The following is an 11588-nucleotide window of genomic DNA, read 5'->3' on the forward strand; positions in this document are numbered from 1 at the left end:
GCTACCATCTCACAGCACCACTCTCTAAGACTAGGATCTCCCCTTTCTTTGTAGTAAAAGTATTCTTTTGTACAAGATAAACTCAAGACAACTCATTAACAAAAACGTTAACTCCCACATCTATCACCTTTCTCTGCAAAAAAGTTTATATGGAACATCTATCCAGTCAAAACCAACAAGATCTCTCCCTTGAAATGTCATCCAGGATTTTCCAAGATTACCTCTGGAGCTCCTATTTGTCTTAGAATGCCCTCAGAAGGCTCTGTCAATGATTAGATCACAGAATATAAACCCCTAGAGTCCACTCAAAAGGCAAGGGATAAGAAAATGAGGAGAAAATGTTCAAATTTTGTCTTCTTTCCCCTGTGACTTTTTGTGTCCTCCTCTTCAGCCTTCTGGGAAACCACCCCAACTTCCAAAGTTTCCTCAGCCTCTTCCACTGCCTCCTCTGCCACTACATTCTCCAAGACCCCCTACCCCAACTGCCTCCTCCATCTCTATAGCCACTGGGCTTGGCACAGCCAAGAGTTACTAACCCCCTAACCATTGACCCATTGATCTCCCCATCTTCCACAACCTCTTTCACAGCTTGAGCATTTTGTTCTGAGTTGAAGCAAAATGAATCCTTTAAAGGACCATCTCCCTGTCTGTAACTATCCTGGCATCCCACATGACAATGAAACTCATCTTTCAATGATCCTTCTGTTGAGTCTTCTGGCAGACCCTTGAAAAATAATTTTGTAAGTCTGGCTGCTTAGTATTGCATTAGCTGCCTTTTACCGCTTCAGCTCCAGCCAGATATTTCTGCCTTAAATTACTCTTATTATTACCATAGTTATTATTCAAAGCTTCTTTCACATCTTCCATGAAGGCAAATTCAAGGAACTCAAACACTTCAGGTCAATCTTGGTTGTTCTGGGGCAAGCTAATGAACTTTGCCTTCCCAAATACTTTTTTATTTTATTAATTTATTTTTTGGAGTGAGGCAATTGGGGTTAAGTGACTTGCCCAGGGTCACACAACTAGTAAGTATCAAGTGTTTGAGGCTGGATTTGAACTCAGGTACTTCTGACTCCAGGGCCAGTGAGTGTTCTATCCACTGAGCCACCTAGCTGCACCCCTCACAAATGCTTTTTTGTAGACTCTTCAGTGGTTCCAAAGGTGAGGTTATTCAGTATGTGGTAAAATTATTTGTGGTAAAGATGAATATTGCCGTTTTTAGCTGACTCATTTGGGAAGGGCCACACCTGAGGTTACATATGCTACTGAGCTCAGAAGGAGAACTCTCCATAGGCAGTTTTTAAAGGACCTCCCCTTTTGGGGGAGGAAAGATTGAACTCGCCCTGAAGGGGAACACTAAACATCTTTCGGAATTTGGGCTCTTGGTGTGGCGACTGTGGTCCTGGTGGCCTGTGCTGATTCAGGTTTTTGGTGAGTTAATGACGGAAAACCCTAAATTCCTTTGAACTAGCTTAATAGAAAATGATCTGAGGATTGCATAGGCTAAGTTTAGAGTTAAGAATCTCTATCTGTATTTCTATTTTCCTATTTCTTTATCTTTGATTTTTATTAGTTTCACCTTTGTTGTTTAATTAATTTCCAAGTAATAAAATCTGATCCTTTTGTGAACTAAAGCTTAGAGGCTCCTTTCTTATTGGCTTGGGAGAAATATCTAAAAAGGGCAGTCCAGAGTGGAGGGAGAACCTAAAAGGTCCCTCATATTTCTGGGACCCAAATATTAAGGCGAGTCACCCAAATAATGCTCCATGTATCAAATTTTGGCCCTCACAGGTAGCAGTGTCTTTAAGTCTGTTGGCTTACTGTTATTTCCAATTTTTTTTCTCACTATTTTCTGTAAAGTTTATTATAAGAGATTATACACGGTTTACAGAATCTTTGGTTTTTATTTTCTTTGATCTTATTGAATAGTGGTTTCCAAGCCCTTGGAATGAGGACCTTGTGGAATGTTTATCAACGTCCAAAGCCTGGGCTCCTGATTGGGCTGCTTCTCCAATGCTACAAATCTGCTTTATATCACTTTCAGTGCCACTTTCAGAGTCTTTGAATCTGCAGCTTGATGTTTGTTCCTCAAGAATAATTCTTCCTACCTCTCAGGTTCTCTTGTCTTTAACTTTTCTCCCCTGTGTAGTTGAGAATGTATACCTGACCATCAGTCTTGATTCCCTGTTTCTCTTCCCTAAGTAAAAGTCTTTTGTTATTGTTGTTGTTGTTTTGCAAAGTCTAGGGTACCAGTTTTTAGTTCAGAAGTGGTTCTGTTGAAGTTCTTGTTACCAGGAAAGAAACTGAAATTTCAAGATGCTTCAGCTTCTAATTTCTGTTTTTTCACTTGAGGGCTTTCTGTTTGCCCATTTCCTTTTTCTTTCCTGATGCCTTTTGTTGGGCACTTCCTCTTCCTCCACTCCTTTTCTTCTTCCTCATTATCATCTTCCTGTTCCTCATCTTCATCTTCTTTCTCCTCCTCCTGTTCCTTGGCTCTCCCAGGGGCATCTTTCACAGAAATTGCCTTCCCTTTGGCCAGAGTGGTATCCATAGCTGCTTCTTCAGAGTCATTCTCATCTTCAACTTCATCACTATCAAATTCCTCCTTATTCTCTTCCTTCTTATCCAAAGGGCCTTGTTTTGCTGGAACTCTTCCCATTTTTGTGGCCTTAGGTGGCTCAAATTCCTCATCCTCCTCATCTTCACTATCCTCTTCTTCAGATTCACTGTCCTCTTTCTTGGCATTCTTCCCATCTGTTGTCTCTTTGGTGGAGAATGGTAGGGATACATCTGGTTTAGCTGAGTGGAGTGACTGCTGCTTTAGCTGGAGTGTCTCCCTCCTTTATACCCTCTTAGCAGGGGCTACAACAGCCTTCTTTTGTTTTAATAATTTATATGTATTAATTTTATTGTTCATAATTCATATCTATATGTATTAATTTTGTTGTTCTTAATTCCTAGTAATTTAGTCTGTTAAATTATTATTGAACTTACTACATGTTCCTTTTAAGACATAAATCAAGTTTTCCCACTGAATTTGGTAATGTCTTAAAAAGCAGTTGTTACTTGCACTGGCCATTTTTCTACTGAATAATATTAACACATATATCATGTATCCCAAACACATATTACTGATCATAATATAGAAAGACAATTACCTGTTTTTTTTTATTTTATAATCTATACTTCTAGAATTCATGATTTTTTTTATGTAGGTACTCTCTCCCCCCATCTCTCCCTCCCTTCATCCCCCCATCTCTCTATCTATACTCTACAACTCTACAACAAGCCTTCTTACCAGAAGTCATGACCACTTTCTTGGCAATTGTGGTGGCAACAGCAGGAATTTTATTGGCTGGAGGTACTTTCCTTGCTGATATAGCCACAGCCTTCCTGTTCTTCTGAGGGACCACAACCTCTTCTCCACTGCCCTCTTCTTCATCTTCTGACATGTACTTATCCTCACTGTCTACTGTCTCCTTTGGGGGAGGATCTATTTTCTTTGGCTCATCTTGATTTTTAACTTCCAAAGCTTCATCATGGTGGGGAGCATGACCTAGGGGGCAGAGAGTGTAGATCCAATGGCAGAGACTCAGGCAACATAGATAGCTGTGGATAATGCAAATCTGCCCAAGCAGCCCTTTGCTGGTGGATACTGATGGATCTTTTACTGTTTTTTTCAAATAATGAGACCTGAGACATTCCTCTGTCTTCCCTTCAAATCCCATCTAAAATCCTGCCTTCCTAGAGAAGCCTTTCCTAATCACCCTTAATGCTTCCCTCTAAGATGATGTCCAAGTTACCCTGCAGATATTTTACTTATGGGTGGTTGTTGTATGTTGTCTCCCCTTTTAAAATATTAGATCTTAGAGAACAGGAACTATGTTTTACTTTTCTTTATCCCTAGCTCTTCAAATTGTGAAGGACATACTAATATGTACTTAATGGGTGCTTCTTGGTTAACTAACTAATATTTTAAAAATAAAAATAGTAGTAGAAATTTTTGATAACACAAACCAAAGATGAATTCATGTTAGTATTTAGGATTAAAATAGGTCAAATATTTCCCTTTTCCAGGATTATAACAATAGAATTTATATTATAACAATAAAAAACTGGTATAGATTGGAATAGAACTGTATCTCAAGTTTTGGCTATAGTCATCAGTTTTGTTTTGTTTTTGAGGCAATTGGGGTTAAGTAACTTGCCCAGGGTGACAAAGCTAGTAAGTGTCAAGTGTCTGAGGCCGTATTTGAACTCAGGTGCTCCTGAATCCAGGGAAGGTGCTTTATCCACTGCGCCACCTAGCTGGCCCTGTAGTCATCTTTATTATCATCATCAATCATCATCCACCATCATCATCAATTTTTTTTAGTTACGAAAACATCATTACCACATTCGTAGTCAAGATCAGAGTAGGAATTCATAAGTAGATATTCTGACACCGAGATAGTTTATAGCTAATCCTTTGCATTTTCCTTTTTCCTACCCTAAATTGTAAACTGCCTACAAGGCTATGTGTTCAATTTCCCATGTAACTTTTCAGGGCACTAATATAGGGTTCTTCTCTGAGCAGAAGCACAACACTACACATAAAAAGCATGGTGTGTGCAGAGTGCTGCTTTATGAGGCACTGAAAAAAGGGTTAGGGTTAGAGATCACTGCTCTGATAGTATATAAAGTATAATAGGGGGCAGCTAGTGTTAAGTGTTAAGTTAAGCTCTGGAACTGTGAACTGTGAACAAATCCAGATCTGGATAATAGGGGTAAGGATAGCCCCTAACTTAAGGGTTTTTGTGATAGTCAAATATAGTTACATGCAAAATGACAACATTTTGCAAACCTTAAAGAACTATATAAATGGTATTATTATTAATTTCAAAATGCATTTATTTAATACTTGAAATGGGTAGCTTACATTTAAATTTAAAATTTAATTGATTTATTTTGCCTTTATAACACAGCAATTCCTAGATGTACTCACTGCATCCCACCATCTACTTATATACAACATCATCTGGTGAATTTTTCCTTCACATTAATCTTGACTGTTAAAAGAATAGCCAGTTATACATAATAGATTTACAGTTTCATGTGCAGTCCTCTTTTATTTTTATGTTCTTCTATGTTATGGAAATATTTGGGTTTTTTTGTAAATTCCTAATAAAAAGTATTAAGGAAAGAAAGAAAGGAAGGAAGGAAGGAAGAAAGGAAGAAAGAAAGATGCCATATTGTACAGAAAGCTTACGCTGAAGGTCAGAAGGCCTTGGTCCAAGTCCATCCTCTGATACAGTGTCTCTCTTGGTGATTCAACTAACTTTTTTTTAAATAAAAATTAATTTACTTGAGTGAACAAAAATCCATTTCTTGCTTCCATTTCTTCCCCCTACCATTGAAAAGAAAGAAAAACAAAACTCTGGTAATAAAATACACAGTTAAAAAATGTAACATTTGGGGCAGCTAGGTGGCACAGTGGATAGAGCACCAGACCTGGAGTCAGGAGGACCTGAGTTCAAATCCAGACTCAGACACTTAACACTAGCTGTGTGACCCTAGGCAAGTCACTTAACCCCAATTGCCTCACCCCCAAAAAAATGTAACATTTAGCCATGTCCAAAAAAAGTACGTCTTAATCTTTGGTAGTTTCTCTGGTAAAGGTATCAATTTTTCTCTAGAGTTCTCTAAGCAAAATATTTGCAAAGAAATGATAATTCTGTTTTCATTTTGCCTATACTTTTCCATCTATTTCTATTTCTTATCATTATAGCTGGTATTTTAGCATTACCTCAAATAGTAATGATGATAATAGACAACTTTACCTCTGATCTTATTGAAAAATCCTCTAGTTAATTTTGTTAATATATAAACCACCTGGATTGGATGGAGCTGCCTTATTATCCAAAAGGATTTTATGAAATTTGGGATTAATAAGAGCCGAATGCCCTCCAACTGAACTCCAAACTGAACCCAGATAGATAGCAGATAAGTCCCCACCTGCTGATTTCTTTACCAAGGATAGTAAGTCCCCATCCTTGTAAAACATCTAGGCATCCTTGTCCTTTATAAGGCCCTTTTTGAATCAGATAATGTTATAACAGTATTTGCTTTAAGTCGAACTATCAAACTGATCGGTCTTCCCTATATTCTTGTTATAACTGAAATTGTTAAACTGATTTGCAGTATGTCCATTTTAGTTATAATATTTTCTTTTAGGTTCATTTGTATCATGCTAATGAAATTGATAACACCCTATAACCTGTGAGCAAAGAAACCTTATATACCTTCAGAGAGAGGGAGTCTTCTACCTCCTTTTTTGGCCGGGGCATCTTCATGATTCATGCCTGCTTGCTCTTGGGACAAATAAACTGGTATTATGTTTTTCCCTAGTACTCTCTGATCTGTTTTGTTGTTTGTTTATTTGTTTGTTTTTCCATAGGAGGACAGGTACACAAACAAAATTTGCCAATCTTCATTTTATCATATTGAGGGAAAGATCTGCTTATTCCTATGCTTTTTAGTGGTTGTAATGGGAATTGGTGTTGTATTTTGTCAAAAATTTGGATGTATTGGCATAATCATTGTTTTTGTTCTTATTAAGATAATCTATTATGTTGATAATTTTCATAATATTGAATCAGCTCTGCTTTATTCATATAAATCCAATCAATAAACCTGATTTCACATTATTATAAAATAGAATTGAATTTATAATGTTCTTTCTCAATTTTGACTTTCTATAATTTAGGTATTAAGATGATATTCATATCTCAGAAAACGTGATGATTCCTTCATTTCCTATTTTTTCAAACTGTTTATGTAATGTGGGAATTAACCATTCTTTAAATGTTTGATAGAATTTAATTATAAGTCTACCTGCAAGGAAGGTTTTTATTTGGGGAAGTTTATTTAAAGCTTCTTTATGTTTCTGAGATTGGGCTATTAAGATACTCTATTTCTTGTTTTGTTTGTGCATATTCATCCATTTCATATATACTGTCAGTTTTATAGCATTAGTTTTTAATTGTTTCCATTACTTCTTCTCTAGTCTTCATGAAAAATACTTTAAACTTCTCTATTTCATTAGAGATTCATTTTTTTAATCTGTAGGGTTATACTGTTTTGATGATAAGTTATTTCTAGTTGTAAGCCTATATCCTTTGCCTTCAGGAATAGTACACTTCAAACTCTCTGCTCCTTTATAGTAAGTGATGATAAATCTTGTGCAAGCCTGACTATGGCTCTATAGTTCATAGATTCTTTCTTTCTGAGTGCTTATAGTATTTTTTTTCTTTGACCTTGGAGTTTTCATTTGGGGGTTTCTTTGAGAAGGTAACAGGTGAACTCATTATCTTTTGACTTTTCCTTCCAGTTCTAGGAGATCTGGGGAGATTTCTTTTATGACGTTGAAATATGAAGTCTGGCCTGGATTTTTTTAGTTACGATTTTCAGGCAGTCCAATGATTCTTAAATATTTTCTCATTGATCTGCTTTCCAGGTTAATTGTTTTCCTTTGTCAGACCTTACATTTCTCCTATTTTCAGCCTTTTGACTTTATTATTTTTGTTGTCTTCTAGAATTGTATTTTTCTAGCTTCAATTTCATCCAATCCATTTTTCAGGTAGTTTGATGTTTGGGTGGGATTTTGTATGTGTTATGCCAAGCTGTTAATTCCTTTTTCAATTCTTTCTTTCATAAGTCTAATTTCTTTTTCATTTTTCTATAGTATTCTCATTTTTTTTAGAAAAAAATTTTTTTCAACTCTTAAAAAAACCTGTTGCTCATTTCTTCCAAGAACTCCAGTTAAACTTATACTTGTGCTGAATTTTGTGTGTGTGTGTGAGGCAATTGGGGTTAAGTGACTTGCCCAGGGTCACACAGCTAGTAAGTGTTAAGTGTCTGAGGCCAGATTTAAACTCAGGTCCTCCTAAATTCAGGGCCGGTGCTCTATCCACTGTGCCACATAGCTGCCCCTTGTGCTGAATTTTAATTTGAGCCTTTGCTTGTAAATATTTTTAAGTAATTCCTGTCTTTTATATATGTATCTTTAGTGCTTCTGCCACAATAGGAGTGCTTTATAGTGAAATCCTTTCTTTCTACAATTCTTCATTTTTCAAGACTCACTTCCTGACTTCAAACCTGGCTTTAGGGCCAGTCTGCTTGTTTCTACACAGAATGCCTATGCTATGCTTGGTTTTGTTCTGTGACCTCTTTTTTCCTACTTCTGCTTTCCACAGATATTGAGTGGAAGCTCAAAGATAACTCAGTTTGAGGTTTTCCAAGCTTTACTGTGGACTGTGTTTTTGTCTAGAGAGGTGTGAAACTGCCCTTCTCTGAATTTTATACTGTCCTGATGTAGGTTTGAGTCTGAAGCAACACAACCATGGGCTTGTCTTCAGATGCAGTACCAGTTGGTTAGAAATTTCTTTAGGTAGAGTGCTAAAACTGCATGCTCTCCTTTGTTCTGGGCTCCTTACCCTGGTAATCCTGCTTCAAGTTTCAGACTGGGCTGGAGGTTGGAGGCTGAATTTGATACCCACCTTCATTCTCAGGATCACCTCCAGCCTGGTCCCTGGTTCCTTGGATGGATCATAGCCACAGGCCTTCAATCATTCCTTCCCTTCATCTATCATCCCTGCGTGCAGGTCAATGTTGGACTTGTGACCCAGCTTTGGGGTATCTCATCCATCTGTGCCCATTGTCAGTTCTTCCTACTTCCTACCCAGGATCCAGTATGTCTTCCGGCTCCAATGCACAGTTTGAGGCCTGAGATCAGTACACATGGAAAGTTCTATACCATGTGCTGCTGGCTAGACCTTCTCATAAGTGTCCACAGGCCTCTATCTTTGTCTCTCTTTACCTAACTGGGCTACAAAAATTAGTTGCTGTGATTTTGTTTTTCTTCTGGGATTCCCTGATTAGGCCTAAGTTGGACTCATTTTTTAGACCTTTGTGTAAAAGTTGGTGGGGTGAGGAGATTTGGGCTATACTGCTTCCTCCTACTCCACCATCTTGACTGATCTCATTTCATTTAATGTTTAATGTCCAGGGCTCCTTTCAGAGACTACAAATTGCAGAGAAGGCATTGGGTAGCATTGGGAGTTTACTCACTAGGAATTCCCAGAGCAATGAAATCCAGGTCTAGATGAAAACTTTTTCTTTAAAAAAAGCTATATTTAGACTGTGTTTTGGGTTTTATTTGAACACAAATCATTTCCACAAGAAATTCACTTCCCAATGACCATGTATCATATGGGAAATAACATGAAAATGTGTCATTGTTCACTGTTCACTAAGCAGTTTCAGAGTGTTGAACTAAATAGCACTGAGTACAGGCTTCACAAAGCCCACACCACTGTCATTATCTTATATTAAAATAATTTTCATTCATGTTCCTTCCAATTCAGAGGAAACTATTATACACAATAGTGATTTCCTTTCTTTGGAGCATTAATATAATCACTGCGGGGGGGGGGGATTATAACCCAACCACCACCATAGTTAACAAAAATTAAAAGGGCCTTTCCTTTTCACATTGTTACAAAGACATAAAATTGGGAAGGGTTATGAAATTTATGTTTTAAATTTGCATATATCAATATAATTCACTTTGGCAAAAAAAGTTTTGTTTAAAAGTCTACAGAGCTGGGGGCAGCTAGGTGGCACAGTGGAAAACGTACCAGCCCTGGATTCAGGAGGACCTGAGTTCAAATCCGGCTTTAGACACTTGACACTTACTAGCTATGTGACCCTAGGCAAGTCACTTAACCCTCATTGCCCCACCAAAAGAAAAAAGAAAGTCTGCAGAGTTAATCATTTCCTAAGACTGTTTGACAGATGTTGTTTGTGTGGATCAGAGTTTCAATTTATTAGGAAGTAAGGAAACAAAAATTTATTAAACACATTCTGTATCAAGTTCTGTGCTAAACACTTTATAAATATGACCTCATTTCATTTTCACAACAACCCTAATAGATAGGTAGGGGGTATTACCGCAATTTTATAATTGAGGAAACTGAGGCAGACAGAGGTTGTGATTTGCCCAGGGTCACATAGCTAGTGTCTGAGGCCAGATTTGAACCTGGGTCTTCTTGACTCAAGACTCCACTTATCTAGCTGCCTCTTATTAGAATGTAAACTCCTTAAGGGAAATGACTATTTTTGCCTTTTTTTGTATTTCCAACACTTTATATGGTTCCAGGCACAGAGTAGGTTCTTTAATAAATACTTATTGATTGACTAGTATGTTCTCCTGTCTTAAATAATCCCAGAGTCCCTAATTTGATCTCTCTTTCACCACCTTCTTTGTATGATATGTATCTCAATCTATGGCTTATGCTTCAATAGAACATAAGTTCCTAGAGGGCAAATAAGAGCTGTCTTTGAATCCCCAGAATTTAACAAAACTAGTTTTTAAAACTTTGAATTGAAAGATATCGACTTTTTTACTCTTCACAATGTAAATGGCCAACATTTGGCCAAACACAGAAGTGAGTCATTATCACCCGTGGAGAAAATCAGTATCTATTTTTCTAAGTAGTACACCATTAAAGTTCACTTCTGGTATCTCTATATGATCCAAAGGGAATTCTAAGAACTTTTATCATTATTAATGCAAGTTAAAGGAGTTTATGTAGACAGAGTGCATGGATGTGCATCCATTATGTTGGAATGATCTAAAAAAAAATGAAGTGGTGAGAAAGAGGTATAATAGGTATAATAGGGTAATAGGTAGAATGGTGACATTTTCCTGACATAAAAGAAGCATACAAGGAAAAGCTTTTAAAATGGAGGGTCAAATGGGGGCTTAGGTCTGGCAGGCAATGCTTGAACCTCCTTGGAATTGGAATTGGTTCAAAAAGGGAAGGACATACACACACACACAGTTGAGTATGTAAATGAAACAACAAATAAGAAAACAGGAAGGGGAGGGAATAAGAGTAATGGAACAAAAATGGATTTAAGGGAGGCAATGCTGAGAAGCAAAATAGACTTTTGAGGAGGGACAGCATGAAAAAAGAGAGGAAAAAACAGAAGAGGGAAATACATAGTAATCATAACTGTGAATGTGAATGAGATGAACTCACCCATAAAATAAAAGCAGATAGATGAACATATTAGAAACCAGCATCCAACAATATGTGTTTTGTTTTGTTTTGTTTTTATAAGAAACACCCTTCAAACAGAAAGACATACAGATTTAAAATAAAGGGCTAGAATAGAATCTAATATGATTCAGCTAAAGTAAAATAGATGGGGGTAGCAATCAAGTTCTCAGACTAAGCAAAAGCAAAAAAGGACCTAATTAAAAGACATAATCAGGGAAACTACATTATACTAAAAGATATCATAGAAAATGAAATAATATCAAAAATGTTTTACTTCAGGTTTCTCTGGTAAAGGCCTCATCTCTTAAATATATAGAGAGTATAAAATTGAGTCAAATTTATAAAAAAATAAGATTCCCCAATTGATAGATGGTCAAACAATATAAACAGGCAGTTTTCAGAAGAAGTCAAAGCTATCTGTAGTCATATGAAAAAAATATTCTAAATCATTATTGATTAAAGAAATGCAAATTAAAACAACTT

At 36.8% G+C, this 11588-nt stretch overlaps 1 pseudogene; it reads right to left on the reverse strand.

The window, feature by feature from the left end:
* Positions 1–454: 454 nt before the first annotated feature.
* On the reverse strand, positions 455–6339 carry LOC122732241 (annotated as a pseudogene).
* Between the last annotated feature and the right edge of the window lie 5249 nt (positions 6340–11588).

The sequence above is a fragment of the Dromiciops gliroides genome, chromosome 6 (assembly GCF_019393635.1).
Source record: "Dromiciops gliroides isolate mDroGli1 chromosome 6, mDroGli1.pri, whole genome shotgun sequence".
Classification (NCBI taxonomy): Eukaryota; Metazoa; Chordata; class Mammalia; order Microbiotheria; family Microbiotheriidae; genus Dromiciops; species Dromiciops gliroides.